Consider the following 18266-nt stretch of genomic DNA (forward strand, 5'->3'; position numbering starts at 1 on the left):
CCCGTGCAAAGTCGGAGCGGGCCGCTATGTTTTTATATACAACGTTCATATTTTTTCTGTAGTGTATTTAATTTAGTATCAGCATTGCACCCGTGCGAAGCCGGGGCGGGTCGCTAGTATTGTATAATATACTATTTATTGCCTTGGAATTTGGATAATATCGATGGGGTCGATATCATATAAATCGAATAATTTTCGCAATTTCGTTTGATGGCTACCGGCCAATATGCTTTTTAAGAAATCGCGCTGTTTTCCTCGTCCGGCCAGACATCCGAAGACGTCGATAAGGCACGTACCCATCATCATCGATACCGTTCCACTCCGTCCGGGACGAGATTCCTGACCGTCGTCTCTCGTTCTCGAGGACCCAGCAGCAGAGCAGAAAAAGAAAACGGTCGGTCGGTCCCTTCGCGGCGGCGGCAACATTAAAACGGCCAGTCACGAACCCGCTCTCGGACGAGCCGAAGGAGAAGAAACCGTGGAAGATGAGGTGGAGGACGGGGCGGGGTGAGGCTGGAAAAAAGGAACAAAACCGTAAACTTGCGTCTTCGGCTACGGTTCTACGTGACGGGCCTGGGAAATGGACGCGAGAACCAGGGGCGCGTCGGATTTTACTCGGTGCATTGCCACCTGGATCTAAGTTTGGTTTGTTGTATGGATTTTCTGGATTGGGTTACTCACTAAGGAATTTGTACATTTTCCCGTTAAAATTAAATTTAAGTTTGATTCGTTTAATTTCTTTTAATTCTCACAATTTTAACTTTCATCTGAATTTACATCTACCTACAAATACATCAATCATTTCATTTTAGTTTTTTATTTTTTAGGTTTTTGACAATATACTTTCTATCTGAGCAAATACAGCTATTTTATTTTTCTGTATTGACTTGCTCTGTTCAGTATTTTTTGTTAAATTGAGAAATGTGACAAAGTTCATTTATCAACTTCCCCACCTGTTAATTCGTCCTAGTCTTCTATTGTTTATTTCTATCAGGTCTATAAATTAATTTTATAAAATTTACAACAGAACTGTGTCATGAAGAAGCACCACTTTTCAATATGTATTATTTCGTCGAAGTGTGAACAAAAAATGTTTCCAGTGCGTTGAAAATGTCTGAATTTGTACCAGGTAAATCGCCTTTGCAATTTGAAGAAAAATGCGGCTGACGGTTATCGAATGATGTGTAAGGCTTATGGAAACTACGCTCTATCGATTTCAACTACTTACTCGATATAACCATCAATGGAGATCGCTATCAGTTATAATTGATGCAGTGGAATCGAGCACTGCACGAAAACAACCAAAATACGACCAAAGACACAACAATGTTGACAACGGATTCAACTTCAATGACTCATGACAATGCTCGACACCATGTTATCAAAACGGGGAAAACATACTTTTAAACATTAAAAAGGGAAGTGCTACTTCACTAGTCGTATTCTCCAGACCTTGTTGAACTAATTTATAGGCCTTAGACATTTTTGTAAGACATCAAACTGTTTAGATAATATCACTACTTCTCAAATCTGATATTTTGATTTTGTATCAATCTACTAAATGTACAAACATGATTCTGACCATTTTTAGCGTTTTAACCAAAATATGTCTATCTGAAGCTACAACATTCATCCATCTTTCAAGCAATTTGGTATTGTTTTAGTATTATTAATTTTTATTATTTAATTATTACATTGTCACTAGTCGTTTCCGACTAACGTACAATTTGTCTTTATGATAACATAAATCTAGGTATTTAACTAGGACAACCTCTGGTGAAATAATGTTTGTTCATGTCACTGCTGCATTTTTTATTAACTACACCTCACTACACAACATTACACAAGAGCAGATGGTTTGATCCTTGTGAGCCTGTGTCCTGCACTGGTGGTATTCAAAAGTTGCAATACTTCGATATTCTCATGAGAATGAAGTGTTTCCTCATGCCCCCTTGCAATTCTCTTGATTTCTTGATTGACTGTGGGTATCTGAAGGTCTCGATGTAGGTAGAACAAAGTCTTGTAGTATTTGGCTGCGCACACAATACTTCTCAAGGCTTTGTTCTGCAACAATTGTATTTTGTTTATGTTACTATTTGCAGAACATCCCCACAATTGAACTCCGTATGTCCATATAGGTTTCCGTATTTGCTTATATAATAGCAATTCATTATATACTGATAATTGTGATTTTCTTTCAATTAGCCAATACATTTTCCTATATATCAATTCCAGTTCTTTCCTTTTCTTCTTTATATATACCTTCCAGAGAAGTTTTGCACCAAAATAAATACATTCCGAAATATTTAGCATTGTTGCTATATGGAATGATAGTATTATTTAATGTTATTAATGCCTGTACAGTCTGATTGTAGGTGAACTGCACATGCACAGATTTACTTTCGTTAATTTTTATTTTCCAAGCTTGTGTCCAATTATTTATATTGTCACTTGCCTGTTGTAATTTTCGTGTGGGTTCTTCACTATTGTCTCCGACAGCTATAATCGCAGTATCATCAGCAAATGTAGCCATCGTAATATTCTCTATTTGTTGTATATCACAAATGGTTTGGCACCGGTACACTTCCTTGTGGTACACCTGCTTTAGCTTCTTTTATTGTAGAGTAAGCTTCTTCTCGTTTAACTCTAAACATTCTGGCTGTAATGTACGATTTTAGTCGGTGAGTGTGTGTTTTGGTAACATTTTCTGTAGTTTATGAACATGCCAAACCTTATCGAAGGCTTTCGTAGGCTTTTTCAATAACATCTATTATTCTGTGGACCTGGTCTATAATACCAACACAAACTGGTGTGTTGGTATTGGTTTTTTTCTCTCTGTGATCGGTTTTATTATTTTCAGCAGGAGTTTTTCAAAAACCTTAGATATTACTAGCAGTAGCGATATAGGTTTATAGGTTTTTATTTCGTTTGATGGATTTCCAGGTTTTGGAATGTAATAAATAATAAGAGTTTTTACATGTTTTTGTCCAATGTGTCAAAATCGTTGATTTTTACAATTGATATGCAGTCGTTGCCCTATAACCACAATATCGCTGCTGCTGTTGTAACTGTATGTTTGCGATTGTTTGTAACTGTGATTTTCCAAAAGGAACAACCGTCCCAGTCACGCCTGTAACCAGACTGGGTAAGATTAACATAGATGTCTTTTGGGATGGGATTTCTAAGTTGTTACTGAAAAATCGATAAGTTTAAGTTATTGTCTTTTTCTTAATCTCACTCTCTTCCCAGTTTGGAACTTTATTTCGCTTTACGCTACTCCCATTTATCCCCTGCCATTTTCTTTGCTTAGTTTTGAAACCCTATATCTAGAATGTTCTACGCGATAGACTTTTCAAATTAACTATAAAAGTCGCTGCCGAGCCCTCAAATAATACAAAAATAATAATATAATTTTATGTCATGAATACAAAAATAATTAGGAACAAAACAAATCTAATTTAATATAATTGTTTGGACACGGTACTGACACTTCAAACTGATTTTTATTTAGTTGTTACAACGATTACTACGTATATATTTTATTTTAAAATGTTTTTTTTTTGTGTTAAAAGTCTAAGTTTGCTTATTTTTTACTTTTTAGTGAGTTCCTTATTTATTTTTTGAAGTCAGTTCAATTTTTTTTGTAAAAATATTTTATTTTCCTCTTTTTTAGATTTAATCGCAGTCACACATTTTTTAATTTTATATTAATGGAAACAAATTAATTTTAATTATTTATATCGTCAGTTGGAATAATATATATCATATATTACATATTATAATATTTATTTTTGTTGTTTTTTGTTGTTTTTTATTGTTATACCTTATAGATGAAGTCTCAAAATCCCTTTATTATGTCCTACCTTTTGACTCTCTCCTCATTATACCTCGTAATCATCTGTTTAATGTTTTCCATTGAATCAAAGCAAAGGGCTGAAGAATGGTGTAAACCATTATCAAGTATTAGGATAACTAAAATGTTTCTATGATTTTCTTGGACGTAAAGTAATTTTTTTCGAGAATTAACTGCGAAATGTACTGAATTATTTTTGCTACTGTTTGCTATGCACCAAATGTATCTCCACTCAATTTTTGATTATTCTCAAATTTAAAAAACATATATATACTAAAGAAACGTTTTAATTAACCCTATCAATATTATCCAAATTTAAATTTATATATTGTAAGTGTCCCTTCAGGCGAAACTCTACATGTTCCTTCAAAAAGAAACAACTCTATCAAAATTTAATGGCTTATTTTAATAGTCTTCGGGAAAATTATTAATGTTATAACCAAAGGAATATTAGAACTATATATTATGTGGTCTGTTGAATTGTAATATATTTGAAACCATAACACTTATTGATAGCGTTGGGAACTATCGACTGAAAACAGTCGAAACAATCGATAGTCGCAAAACATTCCAAACAGTCGATAGTCAAGAAACTAGCAATCAAATGCAGGGTTCGACTATTTTTTTCAATTCGTGATGTCAGACGGAGATGTACTAATCCTTTCCTGTACAAATTGTGAGAGAGGAAAAGATGAAGATAATTGCTTGGGGCGTTTAATTTTATATGTGGTTATATTTTCCAACGGTAGTGTTAGCGAGACGGAGATGTATAAATTCCCTCAGGAACTAACTTTAAGAAAGAAAAGGAAAAAAATTATTACTGAATACTATTATAATAATATATAACATGCAATTTATAATTTAATTATAAACGAAGTGGAATTACTTTTAAAAACCATAAAAAGAATCATAGAAAAAAAAACTAATCCATGACATAATTAAAAGTGATCTGAATGAAATGATATAAGTGCTTTATTTACTATTGAACATAAATATTTTTAGCAAAAATCGAGGGAGTAATCGAACCTATTATTGCCATAAAAACAGTCAAAATATTTTACTATTTATCATTTCCAATTTTGATCTTTTTACTTTATTATATTAACATTCTTGAAAAATATCGTTCGAAAATGCTATAATATTAATATATAATACATTGTTATTTACAAACTACCAAAAAAATCATAAAACTAAATATATTACATATAAATCTATATAAGCATAAATTATGTAAAAATAGTAACTAAAAGTAATAATAAAATAGTAACAAAATCAGTCGGACCGAAAATAGTAACTGAAAACAGTCGATTGAAACAGTCAGTGGTAAAAAGTAGTAAAATCAGTCGAACCAAAAATAGCGACTGAAACAGTCTATAGTAAAAGGTAGTTAGTCAATTACTAAACAGTCGATAGTCAATTTCAGTCGATAGCTCCCAACACTACTTATTGAACAAATTAAAATTAAGATTGTTTTCATATTTTTCATCAGTTCGAATACCCTCGTCGCCAAATCCTCGGCGCGCCTCTGCTTTTTCTCGGTTTCTTCGTTTTTCGATCGGAGGAAAAAACGTTTCGGATTCGTTCGATCGCGGTCCAAGGTTCTTTCGCGCTCCACGCTTAACATACCTCCGGAGCCATTATTCGTCGTAAATTGTAGCCGAATTATAGAGATCGGGTTTGGGCGCTCGGGTCACATACGGCGACCGGTTTCCACGTCTTCGCCGTTTTTGCGTTGCTCTCGATGGACGCTGCCCGCGTTTTCATTACCGCCGGGAGTTTTGCGTTTTAGGCCCGCCAAGGTGGCCCGAGACACCGGACCAGAGCGGGAGGAGAGGCAAATATCGATGTCGTATGTATCGATGCTGGTCGATCGGGTGTATCAGTGCCGAGGACGAGTGTAGATGTTTTCTTTTTTCTTTAATTTTCTGCTTTTACATGCTTCGGATTAAACGGGTAGTGAATTAATTATGAGGGTTTTTTTGTAAAGCCTATGTTTATTCGATATTTGTTACTTCTATCCGGCTCGAAGGACCAGTGTGAATTGCTTGTTTAATTCAGTAAATAATTTCCGGAACGCTGGTTAAATAAGATCAAAAATAAGTTGTTCTTAGAGATGTCAGTGATTCACGAAACTGACATCAATTAGTTCCTGGGTATCTTCCTTTAAATAAAAGTAAACTGTTTCTTAATTACTTATATTACTTATGTATGCAGTTACACAATAATAGATGCAATGCAATGCAACACTATAAAATACTCGAACTATCTTCTATCATACGGATCGATCTTAATATACAAATTTGACTAATAATTAGTCAGGATTATTTCATGAATGCCTTATTGTGAATTGGTCGTGAATGATTGCCCGGTTATGACTGGGATTATCGTAGTTGGTTCACTACCGAGGTTTGTGAATGGGTAGATCGATCCTCACTTGAAAGGACCTACCGTCCAAGTATGAATCTATCAGGGAGATTAGGTCATTTGGTAGACCAAGTTCTTTCGCTTTGAATATTAGACCGTTGTGCCATACTTGATCGAAAACTTTGGAAACATCTAAAAAGATGGCTTCAGTTTTTCGACCCTTTCTGAATCCCTGGTGGATTGTTGCTGCGATGCGAGCAGCTTGATGGGGGCTTGAATGTTTGGCACGGAAACGGAATTGTTCGTTCGGAATTATGTGGTGTGCGCCTGTGAAGTTGCTTAAAGCGTGTAATATCGCTTTTTCGGCAAGTTTGGAAAGTGAACTAATCAGAATGGGCCTGTAGTCAGATGGATTGGACTTGGCTTTCTTTTAAGGAATGACAACGACAAGCGCATATTTCCAGTTCTTTGATAAATGCTTTAACCTCAGGATGGAGTTGATGATATTAGCAAGTTCTGATAGTTGGATAGTTGATTGCTAGTGAGGTTTTTCAGATGGTTTACTGTTATGCCATCTGAGCCTGGAGCATTTTTAGAACACATACGTTTTATGGAGAGCTGAAGGTCTCTGGGAGAGACGATGACTCGATAGAGAGTGAGATTGCAGTTGGATGTTATTTCTAACGGCGATGGATGAGCTACCGCCGTGGCCTGTTCTGTCGTTTCGAGAAATCGAATAATTCGGGATCTTGAATCGGATGGAGAGTTTTAGGAAGGTTTCCTGGAGAAGCAATATGTCGACATTGTGTGTCGACAGTGCAGTGATAAGTTCCTCCGTCTTACTACGCACTGAAAATGCATTCCAGGACATTATTGTTAGTGATTGGGGAGAGGGACTAACCATGGCGGACCGATGGTGGTTCTTCCAGAAGCTGAGTACTAGTGCTTGCGGACCTCTTGGTTCGCCCTATTTAAGGTGCTGTGTATGTCACATCTACTCTGAAACTATACGGTTTTGACAATCACCTTTTCGTAGAACCAGTAGTTATATAACCATTTATAAGTACATATTTCAACCATCTTCCAATATTTACCTTTTGATAGTTTTGGACACAAAAATTGGTTAAAAATAATGAAATTATAATATCTAGACAATATAACAACAGTACCGCAAAGCGCGCGTTTTAACGGACAATGACTGAATGAGAAGAAACGTAACACAATTGACAAAAGACGCACGTTTACTGTGTTGCCAATTCACAAGAACATTAATAATGATACCACTACCTATTTAAGATAAGAATAACCCTTTAAAAATAAAATAATTTATTCAAACAAATATAATAAACTATAAATTACATAGATACAGCCGGTTTGGTGGCACAGTGGTAAAGGCGATGGGACGGTCCTCTTACTGTTGCGATAGCCGCGGGTTCGAATCCTGCTGGGGCATGGTCGTAAATTTATGTTTGTGATTATATAAAATTTATGAACGTTCTAGGCAAGAGTGTAATATCCGACAAGGAAAATGATCCCAGTCATGCCAGTAATCAGGCTGGATGTCTTGTGGGATGATTACTAAAGTTGGTCACTCGCCAGTCGGTAGGCTTAACGTTAAACTTTAGGTCCAGTCCAGATAAACCCATGTATATATATATATATATATATATATATATATATATATATATATATATATATATATATATATATATATATATATATATATATATATGTATATATATATATATATATATATATATATATATATATATATATATCTAATAGTTTGGCCACCTACTGTAGATTCATAAAATCTGAAAAAAAATCCCTGCTAATATTTATGAAATAATCGAATCTGTTATCATTTTATTAATATGAGATTAATATTTACGCTATTCTTTGTATGAAGGGGTGTGTCTCTGACCCGGAAAATATCGATATAAGCTTATAGATTGTTGGAAAAACCTGATACGGATTTCTATTTTTAGAATTTTTCCCAAAACGACTTGTTCCTGATAACCCTAGGTACATCCGTTGTCTCTGTATGTTTATGGGTTCTGCAGGTCGATTTTATCGTTCAGGATACGTATTCTGTCCCCAAACCTCTCGGGTATCTTTTATTTTATTCCCCCATCGTTCGCAGGAAGGGACAACGAGAGCCGCGTCCCCCACACCCCCCGTCCGGAGTGTCCGAGTCCTTTCCTCAAAAATCAATTGCCAGGGGGTCCTTACTCCGACACGCGAGAACCGGCAACATCTCGCTCTGTGGGTCGATCGATGCTAGCGGCGTCTTCCCCCCGTGCCCCGACCGCTCTCCCCCTCGTTCCGTTGCGCGTTCCTGTTCTGTTTCCGTTCGCTCGTGAATGGATCTGAGGGGAGTCGAACGCACCCCTCTTTCCTCTTCGCACCTCCCTCCCCCTCGCGTGCTTACGCTCGTCGGGCGTCCTGAAATTCTTTCGGATTTCGTTCGTGCGGTTTTTTTCCTTTCGTGCTGGTCTCTTCTAGGTGTGACGTTTGATAGTTATTTCTCTGTTGTCATGATATAACATGTATATATTTTATTCACAATTAGGGAGTCTCAGCGGTAGCCAAAATTGATTAATGCTGACTTGTGAATGTTACTCTAATGAATACAGTGTGTCCAGGTTTTAAAATATCCTAAAGCAAACAAAACTAATTGTTGAAAGGTATTGAAATAACAAGTTTATTATGTTCATATTCAGCCAGTCCAGTATCTATACTCGAAACACTGCAACCCCGACCAGTTGAAGACAACCATACTGAATCAATTGAAAAGTTACAAACAACTATTGCCTAAATACAATGCTAGACAGAAAAATGACAAGTCAAAATGTACCAAAATAAATCAGTGCATATTGATTTCACTAACAAAAGAATCAACCACAAGCCAAGGAAATATAGCCAAATATCTTGGCATGGCCCTTGATGTTAAACTCAAGCAGAATTTGTATATTAAAAAAATATGAAGATCTCAAGCTGAAATATAAATAAAACTACTATTAAGCCCTGTCAGTATATATAAAAAGCTTAAAGTAAAAGGCAACAACTTTTGAAACCATTGCGGACTTATAATGCTCAACTCTAGGATTGTACAGCCAAAGCAATAGAAATATCATGCAAATATTCCAAAACAAGGTACTGCGAGGTATTGTTGATGCTCGATGGTATATTCCTAGTGATAGTCTGGGTAAGGACCTGAAAGTAGAAACTGTCAGTAACATTCTCGAGAACTATGACCAAAGACATGAACAGAGAGTCCACCAGCACATCTATGTTCAAGTTCTCCAGCTCGTAGATACTTATGTCTAGAGAGTAATACCATTTAATTTAGTTCAGTGAAGTCACATTAATAACAGTGACATAGATGTTAAACCCAAAATGTCTATCGTATAATAGTACTTTGTAATTAGTGTTAATTTACTAGATTGCCATAATAAGTAGTAACAAAAATATTCAAATTAAATACCCATTTATTCAGGAGTGCAGAGAAGAGATAAAAATAGTAAAATTACCGAGTGTATTGAGAAAACTCAAGAATCAACATGCAGCGTGCAAGATAAAAGTATACCGTTCAAAAGGCTAATGAATTATTCGTGGAAATTTACAATAGAGTATGGAAAAAGATTTGCGGATAGAGAGAAAGAGAGAGAGAGAGAGAGAGATAAAAAGGACTGTAATTATTACTGTGTTGCAGGAATACTATGTTGGGCACAAGCACAGTGGTTGTTTGCATGGTATGAATTTTACTTTATTGAAGTTATAAAAATATAAAAAATACAAATAAATAAAAGGAAGCGGCGTTTAGTTTTTCTGATGACGAGGCTTGGGCAGTCGAAGGTGGCACGTCCAAACTGAACGATGGTCAGTCACCGAATGATCGAAAGTACCCTTTAATAATCTCCCAGATAAACGTCTCGGGGTTGCCAGATATTCGTTATCGTGTACTAGTCGACACCCTTCCCGTGTTCAACAGCTGGCATTATATTTCTGGGTATTTTGTAGACCGTTATTCCACGATGTAAAATTCGACATGCTTTAAGGTCGCTGGAAAACTATAAAACAAGACGATGAATTCATCGATACGATATTGTAACTTATATATATATATATATATATATATATATATATATATATATATATATATATATATATATTCCTACTACCATAAAAATCACTATACCAACATATGTAGATAACACAGCAATCTTAGCATCTCACGAGAATCAAAGAACTTCCAAACACACCTTGATAAAATACATCTGTGACTGAAGACATGACATATTAAAGCAAGTGAAAGTAAATCTACCCATATAACAATATAACATTCGTTCTGCATAAAAAAACAACATGCCCACCAGTCAATATTAATTATTTTCAACTTCCTCAAGCTTAGAATGCTAAATATCTTGGTATGGATCTGGATCGACGCTTAACTCGGAAGCACATACGTGCTAAACGAAAACAACTTGGACTTAAACTATATCAAATGCATTGGCTTATGAGGCGCAAATCCAATTTATCAATAGAGTTAAAAAGGTTTTACTATACGAATCAATACTTAAGCCTATTTGATCCTATGAAATTCAACTCTGGGGTACTGACTCTGGAATTTTGAGAGATGCAACTTTTGTTATTGTGAAAAAAATTGATTGTGAATGAAAATGAAGAAGGAATTTGGCGTGTTGATAAAATATTGGTTTTTGAAAGGAAAAATTACAGTTGAAGCAAAAATTTGGCTTGACGCCGAGTTTCCGAACACTGCCCCAGGAAAATCAACCATCAAGGATTGGTACGCTAAGTTTAGACATCGTGAAATGAGAACCGAAGACGGTGAATGCAGTGGAAGCGCAAAAGCGGTTGTTACCGATGAATACACTAAAAAAAATCCACAAAATGATTTTGAATGGCCGTAAATTGAAATTGAATGAACTGGCAGACACTCTAAAGATATCAACTGAACGTGTACATCATATCATTCACGAATATTTGTGTGAAAGTGAGTGCCGCGTGAGGTCACTTTTGACCAAAAACAACCACGAGATGATGATTCGGAGCAGTGTTCGAAGATGATCAAGCGTAATAAACCCGAGTTTTTGCGTCGATATGTGACAATGGATGAAACATGGCTCCATCATTTTACTCCGGAGTCCAGTCGACAGTCATCCGAGTGGACTGCACACGATGAACCCGCTCCAAAGCATGGGAAAACGCAACAATCAGCTGGCAAGGTTAAAAATCGACGAAAAACGGCCGCCTTTGAAGAAAAAGAAAGTGCTGCTTCGCCAAGACACTGTACCGTGTCACAAGTCAGTAAAAACGATGGCAAAAATCCATGAATTGGGCTTCGAATTGCTTCTTCATCGACCGTATTCTCCAGATCTGGCCCGCAGCGACTATTTCCTGTTCTCAGATCTCAAAAGAATACTCACTGGGAAGACATTTTCGTTGAATAAAGAGGTGATCGAGGAAACTGAGGCCTATTTTGAAGCAAAGGACAAATCGTACTACAAAAATGGCATCGAAAAGTTGTAGGGTCCGTATAATCAGTATACCACCCTTGAAAGAAATTATATTGACTAAAAAAAAAAACTAATTTTGCCAAAAAAATGTGTTTTACTATGGTAACTTAAACGCCTACCTCCATCCGATCTGATTATAGGATATATATAGACTTTAGAATAAGACTTAATAGAAGTAATTTTCTACATGTCATTTATTGGGCAGATTGTTGAATCACTAAGAGTACCAAAAAAAGTTTCGGAATCATAATATCTTAAATAAGACAAGCTTTTTCGATCTTTAATCTATAAATAAAAATTGAGAGCGAATCTGTTTTTATTTTAAACGGCGTACAAATAAAACAAAATTAATTTACTATATTTGCGGAACGTTTTCATATAGCATGTTTCCCATTTACCTGGAAAACGCTCGGCGAGCGTGTGCATTTGCCTCGGATGGCCCGGATAGGGTCCTCGACGCCGCGGAGCCCCAGTAAATCGATAGCGGAGGTAGGGTAGGTCCGAAATGGCTCTGCGTCACGCCCTTGTGCCACTTTCGAATCGATAACGTCAGTTCGTACGACCTCCCCTTTTCTGTCGTAGTCGGACGCTACCGGCGCACCCCCTTCCCCATCCGCCCCCCACGGCGGCCCGGCACCCCGGACGCCCCGACGAGTCTAACGCTCTACCTAGAATGTTTTGACCCATTGATTTTCACTTTTTAAGTGATTCAGCACGCACTATCCCGTCGATTTATTTTATTTTAAATAGTGAAAAGAACTTTAAGTAATTAACATATTAAAAATAGAGAAATTAATATTATTTTTGAGAATTTTTGTTTTAAACCTTGTCCAAAGTAATAGGCATGATGTAATTATGAATCAAAAAAATATTGATTCATAATAATAGTAGAGATATTTCATAAAATAAAATATTTTTAACGAAAAAACTGAATTGACTTCAAAAAATAAATAAAGAACTCATTAAAAAGTAAAAAATGATCAAAAGTACTACAATTGATAGACCAAGTAAAAGTACAGCCCGTATGAAGAAAAGCAGTCCTAAAGAGACTATGATTGAAAATAAGGAACGTTTCAGGCCCTGGGATCCGCTCCCTTGTCTAGGTAATTTGACAAATATGCAATGATACGCAGTTACTTTATTTAATATTAAGGCGAGTAGGCCAAGTAAAGTTGCAGCCCGTATGGGGAAAAATAGGAATAAAGAAACAATGATTGAAAATAAGGAACGCTTCAGGCCCCGGGGTTCGCCACAACCTAGGTGATTTGACAAATGTTCTAACCAAAGAGGAACAACAACAAAAAATCGATGCCCCTGCGGGGAATCGAATCGGCGACCTCCGCGTGTGAGCTGAACGATCTAACCACTAGACCATAAAAGCAGTTGCCTTCAATATTTCTACGGCCTCTCATATGATATGGTTAGTGTTTAAAGAGCCAACAGAACAGCTTTTCCATTGAACGACTTCCGGTCTTCCATCACATCAGTTCAGCAATAATATTATACACAAATATCTGATTATTTTAGATAAACAATTTGTGAAGACTTTGTACGTGTCACTATCACATATAACTAGGAGGACCCATCGGCCCTAACTCAGTCTCTGGTGCAATAATGTTTATACATGTCACTGCTGTATTCTTTAATATATGCACCACAGTACACAACACTACGCAAAATCAGATGGTTTGATTCTTTTCAGTCCGTGTCCTGTTCTAGTGGTATCCAAAAGCTGCAATATTTCAATATTCTCATGAGAATGGAGTCTTTCCTCATGCACCCTTGCAATTATCTTGATTTCTTGAGTGATTGTAGGTATCTGAAGGTCTCGATGTAGGTAATCAGTCCTACAATATTTGGGTGCGCCCACAATACCTCTCAGGACTTTGTTTTGAAAAATTTGTATTTTATTTATGTTACTCTTTGCAGAACATCCCCGTAATTGAACTCCGTATATCCATATAGGTTTCGGTATTTGCTTATATAATAGCAATTTATTATGTACTGATAATTGTGATTTTCTTCCAATTAGCCAGTACAATTTCCTATATTTCAATTCCAGTTCTTTTCTTTTCTTTTTTATTGTTCCTTCCTGCGAAGTTTTACATCAAGATTCATTTTGAGATATTTAGCGTTGTTGCTATGGAATGATAGTATTATTTAATGTTATTTGTGCTTGTACGGTCTATTTATAGGTGAACTGCACATGTACAGATTTACTTTCATTAATTCTTATTTTCCAAGCACGTTCTGGTTGTAGTATATGATTTTAATAGTTCGGTGTGTTGTTTTGGTAGCACTTTCTGTAGTTTATGAACAAGGTCTTCATGCCAAACCTTATCGAAGGCTTCTGCTACATCTACGAATTTAGCTGAGCATACTTTTTTATTTTCGTAGGCTTTTTCAATAACATCTGTTATTCTATGGACCTGGTCAATTGTTGAGTGCTTGTTAATAAACCCAAACTGGTGTGTTGGTATTAGGTTTTTTCTCTCTATGATCGGTTTTATTCTTTGCAACAGGAGATTTGACACTTGTTGAAGGCTTGAATTTAATTGATGTGTTTCTTGTATTTTGAGAATATATGGTCGTTTAGTAGTGGACAACAATTAATTTTCAGTGAGTTAGAAGCCCATTTTCTACTGCGTGGTTGACATTCGAATCTTGATAGGAATATATACTGACTTCATGCCCACATGTACGACTAAACTCATTACTTTATATTGAATATAATTTTCCATATTATTTAATAAGTGAAAAAATATCCACATTTTTAGGAACTTATATACACAATAAACAAAACTAATGAGGCCCAACCTCAAATGTTATCGGCAATGTTATTACCTCGATATTACCTTAATTATGCATTTAAACATAATTAAAGGCACTTAAAATAGTAAATACTTACATTATAATGGTCGTTAACAAATAATAAAAATAATTGATATAACGACATTTACCTAACTTTCTTCTGACTTGGGAAAATACACAACTTATTTGGAGTTTTTACTGATGTATAATTATACTAGGGACCTACCATCATATACATTAGAATGTTCAGTTATAACACAGAATTAGTGTAGAATACAAATCCGTGAGAGTGACAAAAGAACTACGTCACACAGAGATTTAGAACTTTTTAACGCACCTTTCAATTTTTTTACAGAAATAATTGTTATTCCGGTTAAAGTAAATACGTAGGCCTCTAATACGTATTGTCTGTTTTGGTTTCAACGATTTGATGGTGATTTTCGTGTCAACGGCAAAGAACGGTCTGAGAAACCAAAAAGTTGATCAAATTCAACGAAGTATTGTGCAACAAGCGACACTTAATTCAACACAGTAGCGTAAAATCAATAAAATAACTTAGTGGTTGTTGGAGGTAGTTCACATATGTTTGTAATCCCTTAATTTGACTTCACTGGCTTACTTAGAACGTTAATTATATTCCAAAACCTTTCCATATTTGCGTTGTAAAATTCTTGTAAAATTGTTTGTATAATAATAATAATAATTTCCACTTTTTTATTTTTTGCATTCATATCATATCAAAATAAATAAAAACTAGCGCTGTTTTTTTTTGGTAAAATTTTCAAGAGATTGTATCCCTTTTTATTTCGACACTTCTTAATTCAAGCCAATATTGGGCAATATTATTTCACTACTCTGTATGCATTATAGGGTGTGTATTGTAGTGACATATTGTATATCAAATTAGACGCTAAATCAATCTAAATAATAACGAGATTAAGAGGGGAGTGTTTCTGCCCTGACAACAATGCACCTAGTTTTATCGAAGACAGCGCTTTTTATTTTAGAATAAGAATGAAATATCATTTTTTACATTTTTATAATGTGGTCTAGTTTTTGTTCTACATATTTAAAAGATTTGTAGACGTAATAACGATGAGGAATGCTGACGCCAAACCACATATTGCACTAGACATCTATACTCAGCAACTTCTCAAGTTACTGTATAATCAATGAAACTATTGCAACTTTTAACACATTTTAATCTCTGTAACGGTCACTCGCTGGTAAAGTATGTTTGGCATAATCTATATATTGTATTTCAATAATTATCATAATCACAATCGACAAAAAAACAATTTTTTTCTGAAATAAATTTATTAAATAAAATTCAATTAAATATAAATAAATATAAATATAATCTATAACATTAAATATAAATATATAATGTAAATTTATCTACAAAATATAAATATAATATAAAAATAAATCTATCTATAAAATATAAATATTATATACATATGTGGCGACCGCCACGACCCTTTAGGCCACCACTAATTCACCATCAACAACTACAAAGGTTGGCAACGCCGGTGGATTGGTACCATGCAAGTTCCAGGGTATAAAAGACCATCACGACGACGTCTCTCTCTCTCTTTTCTTATCACCGTCCCCCTGTAACAGTACCACTTCCACAGCGCTACCGTACTTCCTCTACCTAACCTAATATCCTGTCAATTCTCCCATCGACCACATGTATCAATCGTAAGTTAAAATAAACAACTTTGATTCAACCAGTGTTTTTAGTTCCCGTGCAAATTCCTTCCAAAAATAGTAGTGAGTGTTCTGACAAATAATCGCAACGGTAGCCACACATTTCGACCGACCGACCGACCCGACGAACATACCTACACATATATATATATATATATATATATATATATATATATATATATATATATATATATATAAAACCATGGGCAAAAAGCTTTGGTACATTGCAAATCAAAATTATCTCTTCCCTCTTTTTCTTTTATCATATTTGGTTACTGCCATCAATTTAATATGATCTATCAAAGTTCTGTCTTTTTGTTTTCTTATACTGAAAGCAAACTTTGAGCCTTTCCTTTTCTCTTAATATTCCGTTCACCTTATTCTCTGCAGTTCACCTTAATATTCCGTTCGCCTGTTTTACCCAAAAGTATATAGCACACCTTGTTAGTACTTTTAATATTTCATCCGAAAGATCATTATGGAATGTACAATTGAAGGGTTTTTAATTTTCATTTTTTTTCAAAACATTTGACAAAAATTATGTTATATTATCGACGTGGCAACATAGCTCAAAACCTATTGACAGTATAATAAAACAATTTTGTTGGAGTCTGGCGCACGAGATATTGTCTTGCCTCTATAGAATTAGTCTCAATATATGGGTCTACTGATTTATTCTTAATTGTATGTAAACCAGAATCACTTAATTTCTTTTTTCAAAAGTTTTACTAAATAACCTGAAATATACACTACGGTAAAGTGTAAAAAAATTTGTTTGCTCTCATAGGCACATCTGGACTGAAGTCAAGTAATTAACGGTAAGAATGAACAGAAGGGGGGATACTAGCTGAATGAATACAAACTTTACCATTACCTTCCGAAGTTTGTTCAGGTGTCGATGATACTTGCTTCAAACACCCTGGTTCTGGGCCTGGAATGATGGAAATAGGCACTGCAAATATAGTAAGACAGTTTAGTAATTAATGGCAACAATTATGGACAGAAATGTGACTGACTCCTTCAATTTACCTTTTATATCATTTTGATTTTGATCCATTTCTATTTGTACATATTCTGGGCTCGTGGTATTATTTTCACCATCATCAAATTGTTCATAAGTACTTAAAGGAAAGTTTACATGTATCACAAAAAATATCTGATATGGTAACGATCAAATCTGTTTCATGTTTAACCCAACCAGTTTAGGATTTTCACTGTTTTCTATCCATTTCTTAAACATCACCGGGTACTATTTTAACGGAAAATATGCATTTCCTCACTATCTATGCATCCGGACACACAATACTTCCTAGAACGAGAATGTATTTCAACTACAAACTTGTATATATTAATAAAATAAAATAATAATTTAATGTATAAACGTAACTATAACCATAGAACGAAATGAACCAATCAGATCCCGTCGTGGCTCTTAGCATAGCGATATATGTTAGTATATGTTTAATATGTACGAGTAATATGTTAAAGGTAGCGACATCTACATGTTGGACGTCGCGAAACATTTCACCAAAATTTCCTATGAAGTTAAATCTCTATTTCTCTATGATCATAATACTGTGGCGACCGCCACGACCCTTTAGGCCACCACTAATTCACCATCAACAACTACAAAGGTTGGCAACGCCGGTGGATTGGTACCTGCAGTTCCAGGGTATAAAAGACCATCACGACGACGTCTCGCTCTCTTTTCTTTTCACCGTCCCCTTGTAACAGTACCACTTCCACAGCGCTACCGTACTTCCTCTACTTAACCTAATATCCTGTCAATTCTCCCATCGACCACATGTATCAATCGTAAGTTAAAATAAACAACTTTGATTCAACCAGTGTTTTTAGTTCCCGTGCAAATTCCTTCCAAAAATAGTAGTGAGTGTTCTGACAAATAATCGCAGCGGCAGCCACACATTTCGACCGATTGACCGACTCGACGAACATTCCTACAATACAAAAAATTGCATTGGTTA

The 18266-nt window shown here is 35.3% G+C and overlaps 1 protein-coding gene and 1 long non-coding RNA gene across 9 annotated transcripts in view; one reads left to right on the forward strand and one right to left on the reverse strand.

The window, feature by feature from the left end:
* Positions 1-18266, forward strand: part of LOC143191481 (uncharacterized) — a 119923-nt gene that overhangs the window by 27636 nt on the left and 74021 nt on the right. The gene's annotated exons all lie outside the window — the stretch shown is intronic.
* On the reverse strand, positions 16964-17456 carry LOC143191892 (uncharacterized). The gene is made up of 2 exons (XR_013004660.1): positions 17311-17456; positions 16964-17233 (listed from the first exon to the last, which is right to left on the reverse strand). It is a non-coding gene; the product is annotated as an uncharacterized LOC143191892 (long non-coding RNA).

This window comes from Rhynchophorus ferrugineus, unplaced genomic scaffold, assembly GCF_030347505.1.
Source record: "Rhynchophorus ferrugineus isolate W39M unplaced genomic scaffold, kcgeb_rfMv2 rfM2, whole genome shotgun sequence".
Taxonomy (NCBI): Eukaryota; Metazoa; Arthropoda; class Insecta; order Coleoptera; family Curculionidae; genus Rhynchophorus; species Rhynchophorus ferrugineus.